Source organism: Pinus tabuliformis, chromosome Q, assembly GCF_031772625.1.
Source record: "Pinus tabuliformis cultivar Carrire ecotype Pingquan chromosome Q, CPIR1, whole genome shotgun sequence".
NCBI lineage: Eukaryota > Viridiplantae > Streptophyta > Pinopsida > Pinales > Pinaceae > Pinus > Pinus tabuliformis.
In genome coordinates this window covers 1044759654-1044774686 of record NC_142296.1, presented here as the reverse complement: position 1 = coordinate 1044774686, position 15033 = coordinate 1044759654, and positions in this window count along the sequence as shown.

The following is a 15033-nucleotide window of genomic DNA, read 5'->3' as shown; positions in this document are numbered from 1 at the left end:
CATCTTCCTCGCCATGTGGTTCACTTATTGTCTTGGTGCCAAAAAAGGATGGAACATGGCACATGTGTGTGGACTTTCGTGCATTGAACAAAATTACAGTAAAGAAACGCTACAAACTACCTAGAATAGATGATTTACTTGATCAATTGAAAGATGCAAAGTATTTTACTAAGTTGGACTTAAGAAGTAGCTACCATCAAATTAGAATAGTTGAAGGAGACATTTGGAAGACAACATTCAAAACAAAACAAGGATTGTTTGAATGACTGGTTATGCCTTTTCGTTTATGTAATGCTCCTGCTACATTCATGTGTGTGATGAATGATGTGTTGAGGCCATTTCTTGATGAGTTTTTCATAGTCTACTTAGATTTCATCTTTATTTTCAGTAAACCTCATGATGAACATGTCATGCATGTAAGAAAAGTACTTGATGTCTTGAAAAAAGAACAGTTGTATCTTAAGATATCACAATGTGAGTTTTGCAAAACTTATTTAGTTTACTTGGGTCATATTGTTGGAGGACGTGAGTCGAAAATAGATCCCTCCAAGGTTGATGTCATTGTGAATTGGCCAAGGTCCAAGACAGTTACTGAGGTAAGAAGTTTTTTGGGAGCAGCCCAATATTAAAGGAAATTCATTGCTAATTTTTCTCTTATATTCGCTCCTTTGCATGCGTTGACAAGTGTGCAAAAGGTTTTTCAATGGGGAGGCAAACAACAAAAGACCTTTGATGCTTTGAAGGAAAATATCAGTATAGATCCAGTACTTACACTTCCAGACTTGAGACAATCATTTGAGATTCAGACTGATGCTAGTGACTACGCCATGGGTGCAGTCCTCATTCAACATGGTAAGTCTATCTGTTTTCATTCGAAAACTTTTAATGGTGCAATGATTAACTATGCTACATATGACAAGGAATTGTATGCATTGGTGCAAAGTGTGAAAAAATGGAAACACTACTTGATGGGTAAGGAAACCATCATTCACACTGATCATCAACCATTGTAATACTTGCAATCACAATCAAAGTTGTAGCAATCAAAGCACTTCCGATGGATGGGCTTTCTTCAAAAATTCTACTTGGTAATCAGGTATAAGAAAGGTATCTACAATAAAGTTGTTGATATGCCTTCTAGGTCTATTGTTAGTGAAACTTTTTTACTCAAGCATAATTTTGTTTTACATGAAATTTATATTGAGCAATATGCATTAGATAATGAATTTCAAAATGTTTATGCAAGATTGAGTCAAGGTAACCAAGTAGAAGAATTAGACTATCATTTGCATGATAACTTGTTGTACCATCGTGGCAAGCTTTGTATTCCTTAGGGAGAAAGAGTTAACATCATAAGAAAGGCACATACTTCTCTTATTTATAGTAATTTCGATGTAAGAAAGACGGTGGCACATCTATAGAGGTATTTTTATTGGCCTCATATGCTTGAAAGTGTGTCTCATATTATTAAAGGATGTTCATTATGTGCAATTAGTAAGCCTAGCAATAGGAAGTTAGGATTGTACACACCAATTCCAGTTCCTTCATGACCGTGGGAGAGTGTTTTTATGGATTTTGTAGGAGGTCTTCCATTGTCAAAAAGAGGTCATGATTATTTGTATGTAAATTTGGATAGGTTCAAAAAAATGTGTATTTTGATGCCATGTAAAAAGAAAGCTACAGTTGAACCAACTACTAAGTTATTCTTTCAGAATGTTTGCGTGCATTTTGGATTACCCACATCCGTTGTTAGTGATCGAGATTCTCGCTTTGTTGGGAATTTTTGGTCAAGCTTGTGGGGATTCATGGACACCAAATTGAAAAAGATACATGTTTTCATCCACACACAAATGATCAAACAAAAGTGGTGAACAAAACAGTGATACATCTTCTTCGTGGGTATCGCAGTAAGCATCCTAAGTTGTGGGATGAACATTTGCACTATATTCAACATGCTTACAACCGAGCCAAGCACTCTTCAACTCAAACTTAGCCATTTGAGGAAGGCTTTGGATACTTGCCTAAATCTCCTTTGGATTTTACTTTTGGCAAAGATGTTGCTATTGAAGGTCATAACAACATAGACAAAGCAAGAAATTTCATTGAACAAATCCTATTAGTACACCAAAAGGTTCAAGAACAGCTAGAAAAGCCAAGGAAAGTACAAAGCAAGGCATGACTAGCATCGTCAAGATCACAAGTTCCAATTTTGTGATGAAGTTTGGCTTCACATTAACAAAGAGAGGCTCCAAGGAGAAGGTAAAAAGCTAAAACCAATTAGATATGGTTTATTCAAAATTTTGGAAAAGATTGGTAATAATTCCTTCAGGTTTGATTTGCCTTCATATATGCAAATTTATGTTGTTGTTAATGTTGAGAGTTTAAGGTTGTATGAGCCTCCTTTGATTGAAGATCAAGGAGATAATATTCAAATTCCATCTATTGAATACTTTTCTCCAGAATTCCTTGATGAGCTTCAACAAGACACTATACTTGATAGAAAAGCAAGGACATCAAAAAGGGGAAGTATCGATTATCTTTGAGTGGGGCTCAAGGGTACAAATCATTTAAAATCCAAATGGATAGAGGTTGGAAAGGTGAGGGAACTGTACCCTCACCTATCGGACAACTAAAAGTGATATTTTGGGGTCCAAAAGGCTTCTAGTGGGGAGGAGTGATCAAGTGCTCAAAATTAGTCTCAAAATAAAAGTGGTAGAATATCGATAAACTTAGCTTCAGATCGGAGTGATCATCATCCTGATTCCAACAGTGCGAACGACACTCGAATCCGAGGTCATATGAAGAAGTTAGAGCAAGTCAAAGTTTAGGTTTGACTTAGACATATGGCAGGAGAAGATGACGTGGCAATACTCTTCAGTGAATGGGGAAGCGCCAAACGGCAGGTCGCCATTGGCCTTACATTTCACAAATCACATACCAAAGGTGGGTCAACATTAAAGAATAGGCCCTAGAGCAAGCCATGGTGTGATGCGATAATCACAATCGCACATCGCAAAAGGGAAGTGTTACAAAATCAGCCCAGACAGGATCAGATTGCGATTGCAATATCGCAATCGCATATAACACATTGCAAAGTCTCATTATATGAATTACCCTGGGTCTGCCTATTGCGATATATTCTGGATGTGATACAATTATACTACAGTTGATAGCTCCGTCGGGTCCGTCGCTTATCACAATCAAATATCACCCATGTCGCGTTCACAACCATGAGACCCGTCAGTTCCTGCTGATTGCAATTTGCAATGGAGATGTCAGTGTCGATAGCTTATGGCCACCACGCAGTGAAATTTTCGCCCAGTTAGCGCTTTTTGGAGAGAAACTGTAGGATCATGCCATAAATGATGCAATTTCTAGAGCGAATATTGGGAAAACTAGGAGAGGTCATAACTTCTTCATTTCTTAACCAAATTGGATGCAAAAAGAGGCTAGATAGCCATTTTTAGACATTCGAGACTCATTAGAGCAGGTTTAAGAAGCATTTGAGCATTGTAAACACATATTTTTACACTTTTGAGCATAATAGAGAGGCCCAAGCCATTGGAAGCTGGACCAAGGAGAGTAGCCCAAGAGGGGTGAACTCCTTTATCATGTTCCTGTTGTAATTTTTTTTATGATGTTTTGTATAGTTTTATGCTATTATTCAGTCTCTTATTTATGTTAAATTTCTCATAAAATTAACAAAAAAAAATCATCATTTCACTTGCAATAATTCATGAATCCTTAAGAAAAATGAAAGCATTTCCTTTCTAATCTGAGGAGGATCTGAGCATAGCAAACTAATATTCTAAATCAGATCAAGGGTCCCCATCTAAGGTTAGTGTTTTCATACGGATTTCTCACTAGGTCAAGGGATGGCCCTTTAGTTTCAAATGGATGAAAGAAAATTTATATTCTCTTTATGTGATGAACATTAAAATAAAATTTTAACTATTGCATCCAATGGTTTAATATCAATGCGTCAATATCACCTTGATATGGATTGATGTTAACCTTTGCTTCGATCTTGAATAAGGATTGTGAATGGTTCATGGAACTCAATCTGGGTTGTTATTTTTCAGGTTCTTTCTTTGTGTCCTTCAATGATTCTTCTCAATCCCCCTAATTTTAATTCTAGTCTAATCTCCAATATGGAACCTCTATATTTTCCAATTCCAAGCTTATTTTCCATATCTTATGATCTCCAAACAACTGTTATCTGTGACTTGTGTACGACTAATATCTGTGACCCACTCTTCCAACTTTGCAAATATCTCCTTTGTTAGATCTGGAGGGTTATTAATAGATTCATTGGCCATGGATGGGTTTATGTGGATTTCATCTTAATTGATATGAATCCCTTTCAAATCCCCAAAATATAACCAAATAAACTTACTTTGATACCAATATGATTCGTAAATTGTCATGGACGCTCCACTAGACAATTTGTCACAATAGATCAGAAAGAGAAAATTTATTGAACTCTAAAATATTTACTATGTGGATTAATTTATCCTTAGAATTTTGGAATTATTAAGTTATTTTTTACTGCATATGCAAAAAATAGAGAAATTTTTGAAAAAACACTCTCAAAACCAGAATAACACAATATATGACTTGGGAAAATTTTTCGAGAGAAAACCCAGCTGGAAGGTGAGGCTACTCTACTCTTTCTTTCTCTGAATGAAAATGGATGCAAGTAAAAAGGATTGAGTGGTATACTACAAAACACAACCCCTCTTTTTTTTATTTCTCTCTCTCTCTTGGCTACTCTACTCATCTATGGAACACAATGCACTCGAATAGAATGGAGTCATTTTTCCTCCTTGTGGTTCGGTTATAACATTGTTGAATAACCAACTAGGGTTTGAATTTGACTAGTTAAACCCTCAATATAAGTTGCAACTCAACCCTTCTAGTGTATTAATCATAGTTCCCATGTGGATAACCCCTTTTCCATGAGTAATAAGGGTTGATGTGGCATCCATTCGAATTATGGTGGTCAATTTCAATCGGTCAACTTCTGAGAGGCATAAATTTCGCATATGGGCTTTGATTGACGTGATTCTTTCACTATTGGTGTTTTTCAATTTAATTGTCTTAAATTGTTACATAAATTATCAACCAAAGTTGGTAAACTTGTGAATTCCAAGTGCACTATATGTGCTAGAAGTCCTTTTTATTAAATCAGATTATTAATGTGCATGATTGGGTTATTGAAAATTACTTCTAAGGATGTTTTGCATTCCTATCTTACTCTTTAAAGAAAATGAATTTAACACATTCAAAAATTCCTAAAATTTCTTCACTCCTTTCTAATGAAATAAAAAATGCTCTTCACACTTGTAAAATGAAATTAAAGCAAACTAACACTATCTCATTAAATTAAGAGAACTTAACCAATCTATTGCAACACAAATTTAATCTCTAAAAGTAGAATTATTCATCTAATGTTCTAGCAATCCTTTGCATAAAAACCAAAATGAATTTGACTTCTAGTTAAAATGAAAACTACACATTTTCTCATTATCAATCACTCATGCTTTGAAATGAAAACTGTAAAGAAATCACTCATGCTCTGAAATGAAATACTCTGAAATGAAAATATAATGAAATCTATGAAAAGCGATTACACTACAATTAGCATCATTATAAATCAACTTGAAAAAATGATTAGTGAGATCTTGTTATTGCTATTTAATTGAAATCAACACTGCAAATAGATTCTAAAACTTGTAAGTAATTGCAACAAATAATAAAGAAAAGATATGAAAATGCAGAACCTTCATTGTTTGTAGGGGCCCTCCACAAACAAGTGGCCACAGAACTTTAATCGAATAGTTAGCTAAGCATCAAAACTTCATTCTTCATTAACAGGTAAAAACATTATTTAAAACAATATTGTCGCATATAAAAATTCAACCTCATGTTCATGTTTGTTGCACGGTATTTATAAAATCCCGTGGCAGTAACTGTTTGAGGCTTTTACACCTACCCTAGCTAACAGAGTTCTAATTTTAGCTTCTAACACATATCAAAATATTGTTTGATCTTGATTTTCTATTTGGCAAAGAAAATCATGAAGCGCGAGGATTTTGGACTCTCGCTCACATGTTCAGCAACATGTTGACTTTTACCATTTGACCACGCAATCAAACAATCCTTTGATGATCTGGTTTAGATGAATAGGAGGAAATTGTTAAAGGGATCAATCTCCACTTATTCATATCTTTCTCCTCTTAGCTGGCACCTCAGATCCTGATAAACCTTGGAATCAGCTACAGAAACATAGATTAGTTGCATAATTGCATGAATTCGATAGCTAATATAAACATTAATTCAATAATAAGGAACATTATTAAATATGAAAGATAAGACAATTAAATACCTTACCATGCCAAAAACCTTGTAGTTTGGTGCCTTTTCAATTGATGATGATGGTCAAAGAGAGGAAAAATTGGTAAGGGAGAGTGTCAAATGAAGCATTCACGAGGCTCTATAATTGGAAAGGTATCAATGTGTATACTATGGAATCTAAGTGCATAGAAAGGTAAATATCATAATATTGGTAATTGAAGGCATCAAAAGGGCTCCTATAGTTTTTCACCCAAAATTTTCCAAACTGGGGTTGTTGGTTAGAATGACCTTGCAAGTTGATTCCTTCAAATTTTCTACTCTAAAAGAATTCAGATGGATGAAAAATAATATATTGATCCAATCAGAGTTCAAATTCCCTATGTTATACTAATGAATGGCCACCTTTTTTAAGTAAACCTCAAGATACGGTGAGTAGCTATTGGACTTGAACTTGAAGCTTTCAGTGGTTGTGAACTTTGTAGAGTAGGGTGGTTTGACAAACTCACTTACAAGAATAATCTTGGATATCCCCTTTCCTATTCAACATATAAAATTTATTTATGTTATATAAGTAATTTCAAGACACAAATTTTAAATGCATTAGGCTTAGTAAAAAATAAATTTCAAAAGGCATATAAAAAATATATTATAAAATATTATAAGGATATATTTTTGTTAATTTTTATATAAAATAATGAGGAAATACTAAATACTAAATATATTTATAGTAAAATCAATCAACCATTACTTATTTCCATATATTAAAACCAACATTAACTCAAAGTTACCTTGATGATGGGAAGCAATCAACAATAACTTTGTTTAACCATTTTAATGACCAACATCCCATGTCATGTGAATGAGTTAACCTTCAACAAGGGAATTTGTGAGATTATGTAGCATGTGTTATGAATCAACACCTTTAAAAGATAATAAGTCAATGAATAATAGTCCACTTTGAGGGGGAAACCTCCTTTTACAATGAATCCAATACACAAGACAATATATGATGCATATACAAATAAATATCCTTAATTAAAAATACAAGATAAAGTAACATGATGTAACCTACCATAGGTTGACCTAACCATAACTAATAAACTAATAATGAATAATTATTAGGGCCTTAACATAGACCCCCTCTTTTAAAAAAACTTTTCCATTAAAGCTTGCAATTGAAGGTGTTTCTTCATGAATTGCTCATTTTCTCATGTAGATTCTTCTAGAGGCATATTCTTCTACTTTATTAGGTACTCCATAATGGCTTTATTTGGAGGATATATATAATTCCAATCTATAATTTTTTCTTGCTCAAGAATCAACTTTCCTTCTTCATCTAATTCTAGAAATTTTGTTTGCACTGACATAGTTTGTCCCAAGATATTTTTTAGGAAAGATACAAGAAAAACCTTATGAATGCAAGAAGGAGGAAAGTCTAACTCATACATAACTTGTTCAATCCTTTGAATAATTGTAGGGTCCATAAAATTTCGGAGCCAATTTTCTATTCTTCTTTTGTTTAAGTGTATATTTTTTATAATTTTTTAGTCTAAAAAACACCCAATCGCCCTCCTCAAATTGTTTTTCACTTCAATGTTCATATGCTTTTTGCTTCATCATATTTTGTGCCATTTGAATGTTTTCCTTAGTATTATCCATATTATCCTCTATTGTTGTACATTGTATGTATCTTGTAAAAATAATGAGATACTCTGAGTTGGATATCCATGAAGGGCCTCAAATTGGATCAATATATTATTTTTCAATATATTATACCACCTTTTCTCTAGAGGAAACCAATTCATCCATTGATATTTATTGTCTGAATAATAATATCATATATAACCCTATAACTTTTTTTTAAATATTTATGTTTGATCAATTATACCTTAACATTTCACCACAATCTCCTCAAAATTTTGTTTTCCAAAACTTCCTAGAAAAAATTATCATGAAAATTCCAAGATGTCTTGATTGAAGAAAAACCATGTGATCTTAGATCTAATACCAATGTTATGTACCAATGCCTTGATAATTATAATAATTTAATTAATAACAATCCAATATGAGGGGGAAACCTCATTTTACAATGAATCCAATACAAAAGACAAGATATGATGCTTGTACAAATGAATATCCTTTATTGTAAATAGGAGATAAAGTGTCATGTTGTAACTTATTGTAGGTTGGCTTAACCATAAGTAATAAACTAATAATAAATTCTTATTAGGGCTTTAATAGCATGCCACATTAATAAATGAATGAATAAGGTAGTTTGTGAGGATTACATAATATGTCACATGGATGAATAAATTTGATATGGAAGATGTAAGGGTTAAAATGATGAAAAAAAAATATGAGTGAATTTGATGGAAGATGTGAGGGTTAAAATTAAAAGAAAAAATAAGGTTAACAATCGTGGATAGTAATAGCCACATGTCATGATGGTGTTAATGATGATATATTTTAAGATACCCCCTTGGGATACCTCAAGTTTCCCCCTTAAAATTTATGAGTTTTGTTGAGTTTGTTAGTGAGGAGTTTTGTCAAAAAGTTTGTGTACACATCATTGGTTGTAGGTGCACTTTTGCAATTTAATTCAATAAAAGTAAACATAGTGTTGCATTTAACCATGAAAGTGCCTCAACATAGAAATATATAATTTATAACAGACTATAAATAGGTACATACCACTATTAAAATGTGCTCCAACAATAAAAAGAGAAATAAGGCAAGAATATTGACATACTGTTGACTAATATATGGCTATTACAAATCCTAGAAGGTACCATCAATATAATATTTTCTCCAATAGGAGCTACAACGTAAACTCAACCATGAATATGCTACATATAGCTCAAAAATAAATCATTTGATAGTTACACATTTATAGCAGTCATAAATTTGAGAACACACAATCCTTAGTCTAACTTGATAACAAGGGTTACATTATTCCAAAGGAATTAGGAACCTGGTGTAAAATTTAGCCACACAACCTCCAGTAAATCAACACATTTTGATGATGTATGAAAACCCCAAATGAAGAACGTTGCCTCAAAAAATAAGCTCGGGACAACATCTCAAATGAATATCCAAAAAGAGGAGCTCATCTTCCTTTATACAACTACTTATCCTCTCATAAAACTATGACTTTTTGCACCAGACCTTAACCACCAATGGCTGAATGAAATACTTCCCAATGGCCCCAATAAAAGCTAAGGTAAATCAACACCAACAATAACTAATTTGGGCCTCCCTTCACAAGACAAACTTGACCCATAAAAGAGACTATAATATAAATTCATCTCGACCCTCTTTGACTGAATGAAACTTTTCCTCTTGACCAGAAAGACTCGGCCAACACATAGGGCACAAAATCAGACTCTTGAAATAGTAGGAAACTCGGCCAACAATGTAGTAGAAACTACACCCTATAACTCTGACAAATAATGGAAACTCAAACCCAAGCTTATCTCAGTAACCAGCTTGTAAAAATATTATAGAGTTCCATAAGTTAGACAATGAAATCAACTGATAATACCCTAATCTAATTTTTCCTACCAATATCTTCTTGAACAATGAAACCTAATGATGAAATTTGAGTGATATCGCTCCAAGACTAGCTAGGTTGTATAGTTTCAACATTGAAACTATCAACTAGAATGAGATTTTCCAAAATCCCTAGACTCTTCCTCAAGAGCTCTCCAAAATTATATCTTCCAAGTGATTGAATACAAGAATGAGGACAAACACCTCATTTTCCATTTTTATAACTCACTTGACTCTTTTGCCACAGTTTTACCTTTTTCTCCAATTAAATAGTGAAAAACGTTTTTCACCTCTTTTATTTAATAAAGTGACTTTTTAAATTAAAGTCACTTTTAACTCCAAAAAAAGATTAATTCGCCACCATGATAACATTGTCCACCCAAAGACCATTTTTGTCATCTTACCTTGTATATATTTCCATTTTGTTTGCAACGAGTTGTTACACTAAGGTGTTCCTCCAAATAATCAACCCAAAATCCACCTTAAGCGTAAATAATTAAAGTATGCCTCATAATAACTTTGTTTTATGGAAATTGTCGGAATCCAATAGAAATAAGACCGAACTGCGCGTAATTGATCCTAATGATGAAATATAGCATGTGATCCCAATCAGACCCATTTAAAACTTCCAAAACTCTCTAGGTCCACCAGTGGTGTAATCCTACCCTACAACCTAGCTAACATAATTTGTGGAAATTCCCTCTAACCACATCACAAGGAAATCCAAAAATTGGATACATTACAATCCTCCCTCCAAAAAATTTCTTGTCCTCAATCAATACCATCACAATTTGACATGATACTAAACTAATACTAGTGTCCTGAATATGCCACTAAGCCACTCCATGCCACTGTGGTAACCAAACATAAATGAATCCCTCAATACCAGGTTCCCAAACCATCGTGATCAACATGAAGCATTCCTTGCTCCACTCACTCCCCAAAAAGGCATAGACATTAGAGGCCCTCTACATATTTCCAATAAGTAGAGCATATCGATAATGTAAAATCCCATTCAACTCCTTGGAAATTTAATCTACCTGAAAACCAATCTCGTGTACCTCAAGAGTGAAATCTTGAAGGTATAATCCTCCTCGTCAACATGAACTAACCACAGCCTCCTCCCATTGATCACGTTGCCATGCTAGTGAGGCACTCCATAATATTAACAAGTCACCTAGAAGTGAAAAACTCTCCATGAAACTGAGGTCCAATGGAATATTTGAGTGATCTCCCTTGGTAAAAACCAACACATCTCTAATGGTAGTTGAACTCCCAAGCCTTGTAATGGCATGGTCACATGCTAATCTAAAAAAGGAACCACCATGCCAATGTTGTGCCACTATGATCATAATTGAATAACCATCATGATCATATTGAATCCTCCTCTCCTAGAATCTCTTGACAAAATATCTGTAAGGGTTGAACGTATCTTTCCAATGCATCTCTGTGATGTTGGATCCTACTAATCCATGGTTAGTCTCGATATTGGGCAAAAATAGGGGAAACTTTCCTATCCATATGGTGAAGGCCTCAGTGATCCCCCACGCGTCAACCCAAGAATGAACTGGATCGACCACTATCATAACCCTACTCATCAAGAAGTGGGGTGATCCATCAATCAACTAAATCCCTGGATCTCTTAGCTAAATCTAGAGTTCACAACTCCCAACCCATACTAGTTTTTGTTGTGTAGTATAGAATGTTGTTATAAACCATTCATGCCTCATCCATAATCCTTGTATGCAACCAATAGATGAATGTCGTGTATCAATAATAAATCAGGTACATGCAAAAACTCCCTACTCCGACCAAAGCATGCAGATAAATATGTTATCACGTCTCTTGATGATGCACCCTAATATTTTTTGGAGTCTAAACAACCTCCAGTGGGAGAGGTCTATCACCCATTATACATGCTCATGTAATACCTCAAAATTTCCTACCAAAGTGTGTCATGCATCTCCCTAAGTGTGAGATTAGGGGCGGAACATATGTTATCTTTGTTGTAGACCAGACCATCACCAAGCTTGAACATTTCAATTCATGCCCTAGCCATATGCCACAACTATGAAGTCTCTCTCCCGATGCACTAAGTCCCATCCAATTGTTTGAGATGAGCTTCCCAGGCCTTTCTTCTCATTATGAGAGAATCAAGGGACAACAATAAAATCCTATGTGAATTAAGTAATATAGAGAAGAGATAGGTGTATGAGTCCCTAGGGGTATGATCAAGAGATGATAATACATGCCCTTATCGATCTTGGGTAATCTAAACCCAATGGTATGCCTAATATCCATGTCAAGAGATCTCTTTAGAGTAAATGCTCCAAAATATTGTTGTGTAACATCATACACTACTGCACACACCCACGTATCCCCGCACTCCTCTACATAACATTGTACTCTGCAACATATCTCTATGTACCATTGGATACCACTACCTACTACCGCACCACCCTGTATCATATGGTACGTATGTGCCTATGTATTTTCCACTCTACTAGTGAACTCACTATGATGTGAGTCATATCTCCTCATATGTCCTCGTAGACCTAAGCGACATAACTCCTAACATGTTAAGAGGAATGTCACTGTTGTGTCGATCATTGCTTGCTTTTGTGCCCAATACATCAATTGAAGAGCATATTCTCCATAAATGCCCTGCCTGGTGACATACCAATGCCATCCCATTGGAATAACTCCTACCTGCGACCCCCCACACAAGCGATGTGTCGGGATGTCTCCCAAAATCTGCTCATAAACCGACCAACCAACACTGGTGATTGGAACTCCCCTAAATAATGTTTGCACTCAGTCACTAGGTTAACCATCCCAACAATGCCATAGTCGTAGCGCACCTCTAGTATACAATGGAAAGCCCCACCTAGGTCCTAATGCCAACCTAGGCTTCAAGTATCCACTCCACTCATGTCAACTAAACTTGTATCCTAGATGAATGTGTTCTCATATGAAACATGCTTATCTCTACATCCCATGGGTGCATAATAAAAATCCTTTGGGACATACCTCTCTACAAGTACCAGTTCATATGGGTGCTCCTCATTCTCAACTATCATAGGAGGCTCCTCTATCAAATTATGAGTTCCCCTAACATCCTCTTGTGTGATGGTTTCCATAGTTAACTGATTGTCTTCTATGGAGGATGAAGGACACACATAAATAAACTCAATACAAGGATGTTAAACCTGCAAATATGATTCTTGAAGGGCCATTTAAGTGCTTTTCAAGGAATCCTAGGTAATATCACGTTGATGTGTAAGTGTGTGTTGACACAGGTTTTATTCACCTTAGTCAACAAGGGAGAAGCGACCCAAAATAAATCTCTTTAATATCCCTAAGTGTTTGGTGTGGTCATCCTTGATGTGTTTTAAGGCTCTATTAGCCTTCAAATTCCTCCTCTCATGAAGAAGAATGCCAGGAAAAAACTAATCATAACCTACACTAACTATATATATATATATATATATATCTAAACTAATGTTATATTCCTAAACCTACGAGTTAATAAACTAGATTCAATCTACAAGTTAATGACTGATAAATTTGATAAAACTAACTTGTTAAATGTATAAGCAGAATATTCAATTAAGAGAATAATGCACAAGAATTAAAATATATCAAAATCCGAACAAATAACTATGATACATTGAAATGAAAACCAAACATAAATGTAACTGGTATGAAAGAATGGAAATATAATTATCTGCAAAAAGAATAAAAAATGAATTCCTATTTTTAAATTATATATTGAATTATAAATTAAAATTAAAATTGAAAAAGACAATCCTTAATGTGAAATAAAAGACAAATAATTGCTACAATGCAAACCTCTTATCTTTTGAACATATGCAGATTAAATTGTACATATTCTAATGATTAACATCAAGAATGAATGCAAAAGAAACTAACTAATGCAATCTACTTCTATTACTCAGCCAAGATGTAGAGGGTTACTATAACAATTTCATAAAAGAAACATTCATTCAATTACTTGTTTATGAATAAAACCAATAAGAAAATAATTGAAATGAATAAATAAACACAACAAATACTACAACAAATTAATTCAATTCATATAATAAAAGTAACATAATCTAAGTTCTAAATTACTAGGATAAAACCACATAAACCTAGACTAGATGTATGCCTGGATTAATAATTAGTCTCAAGACACAAGTCACTGGAGACTATATTTATCGAATAAAAACAAATACGAATTGAACTAATATATGACAAAAAAGAAATGCAATAATTTATTAACTATTTGCGAAATAAAACCATAGAAACTGTAATTAATGTCTATTGTATCCCGAGGAATCAAATCACACAGAAAGAAGAAGATGATAAATAATAATGACTATGGAATATTTTAAAACACAATAAGTAATTAACTGGATAAAACCAAGACTTAATACTCATAATGTAATTCAAAAATATCCACAATCACATATAACTTTAAAACATTTATTGTCCAGAGTTTCCCCTACAATACAATGGGTATCCCACCTTTTCTTTACAAAATAAAAGGTTTATATAAGAGTATTTTTACTCACTATGTGTAAAAATAAATTACAAATCGAAATTGTATGTTTACAAAATAATAAACATTGTTTGTTTGGCCTGTTAGCAATTTCCCAATGAATAAAAGAAAATCAACAAGATAACTAACATGAATCATTTTGCGAGTATCTGCAGCAGATGGATGTTACCCACAGGCATCTGTTCCACAAAAGGCGCGAGTAATGTTTCAAACAACATGGAAAATTATGAAAAATTAAGAGAATGAAATTACTATTCGATATAATCAAGAAAGAGGATATTTTGTAACACCCTTGTAATTTTAGCAAATAAAATCAAAATAGAAACATACCTTAACATCCCTAAAAGCTAGGACATAAACAAAAATAAAAACCTTTATTTATTATCATTTAGATCATCAGGATCTGGAGAAATTATGACTTTGACCCGTGATGACTTCACTATAATGTGCATGTCAGAAATCTATGATTTGTTTACTGCGCTGGTATAATTTTATTCTCTGTGAGTTTCCTTAGCTCAACAAGAAGCCTTGAGTCTTTCGTTTTCTTGCATAAATGGTTAATT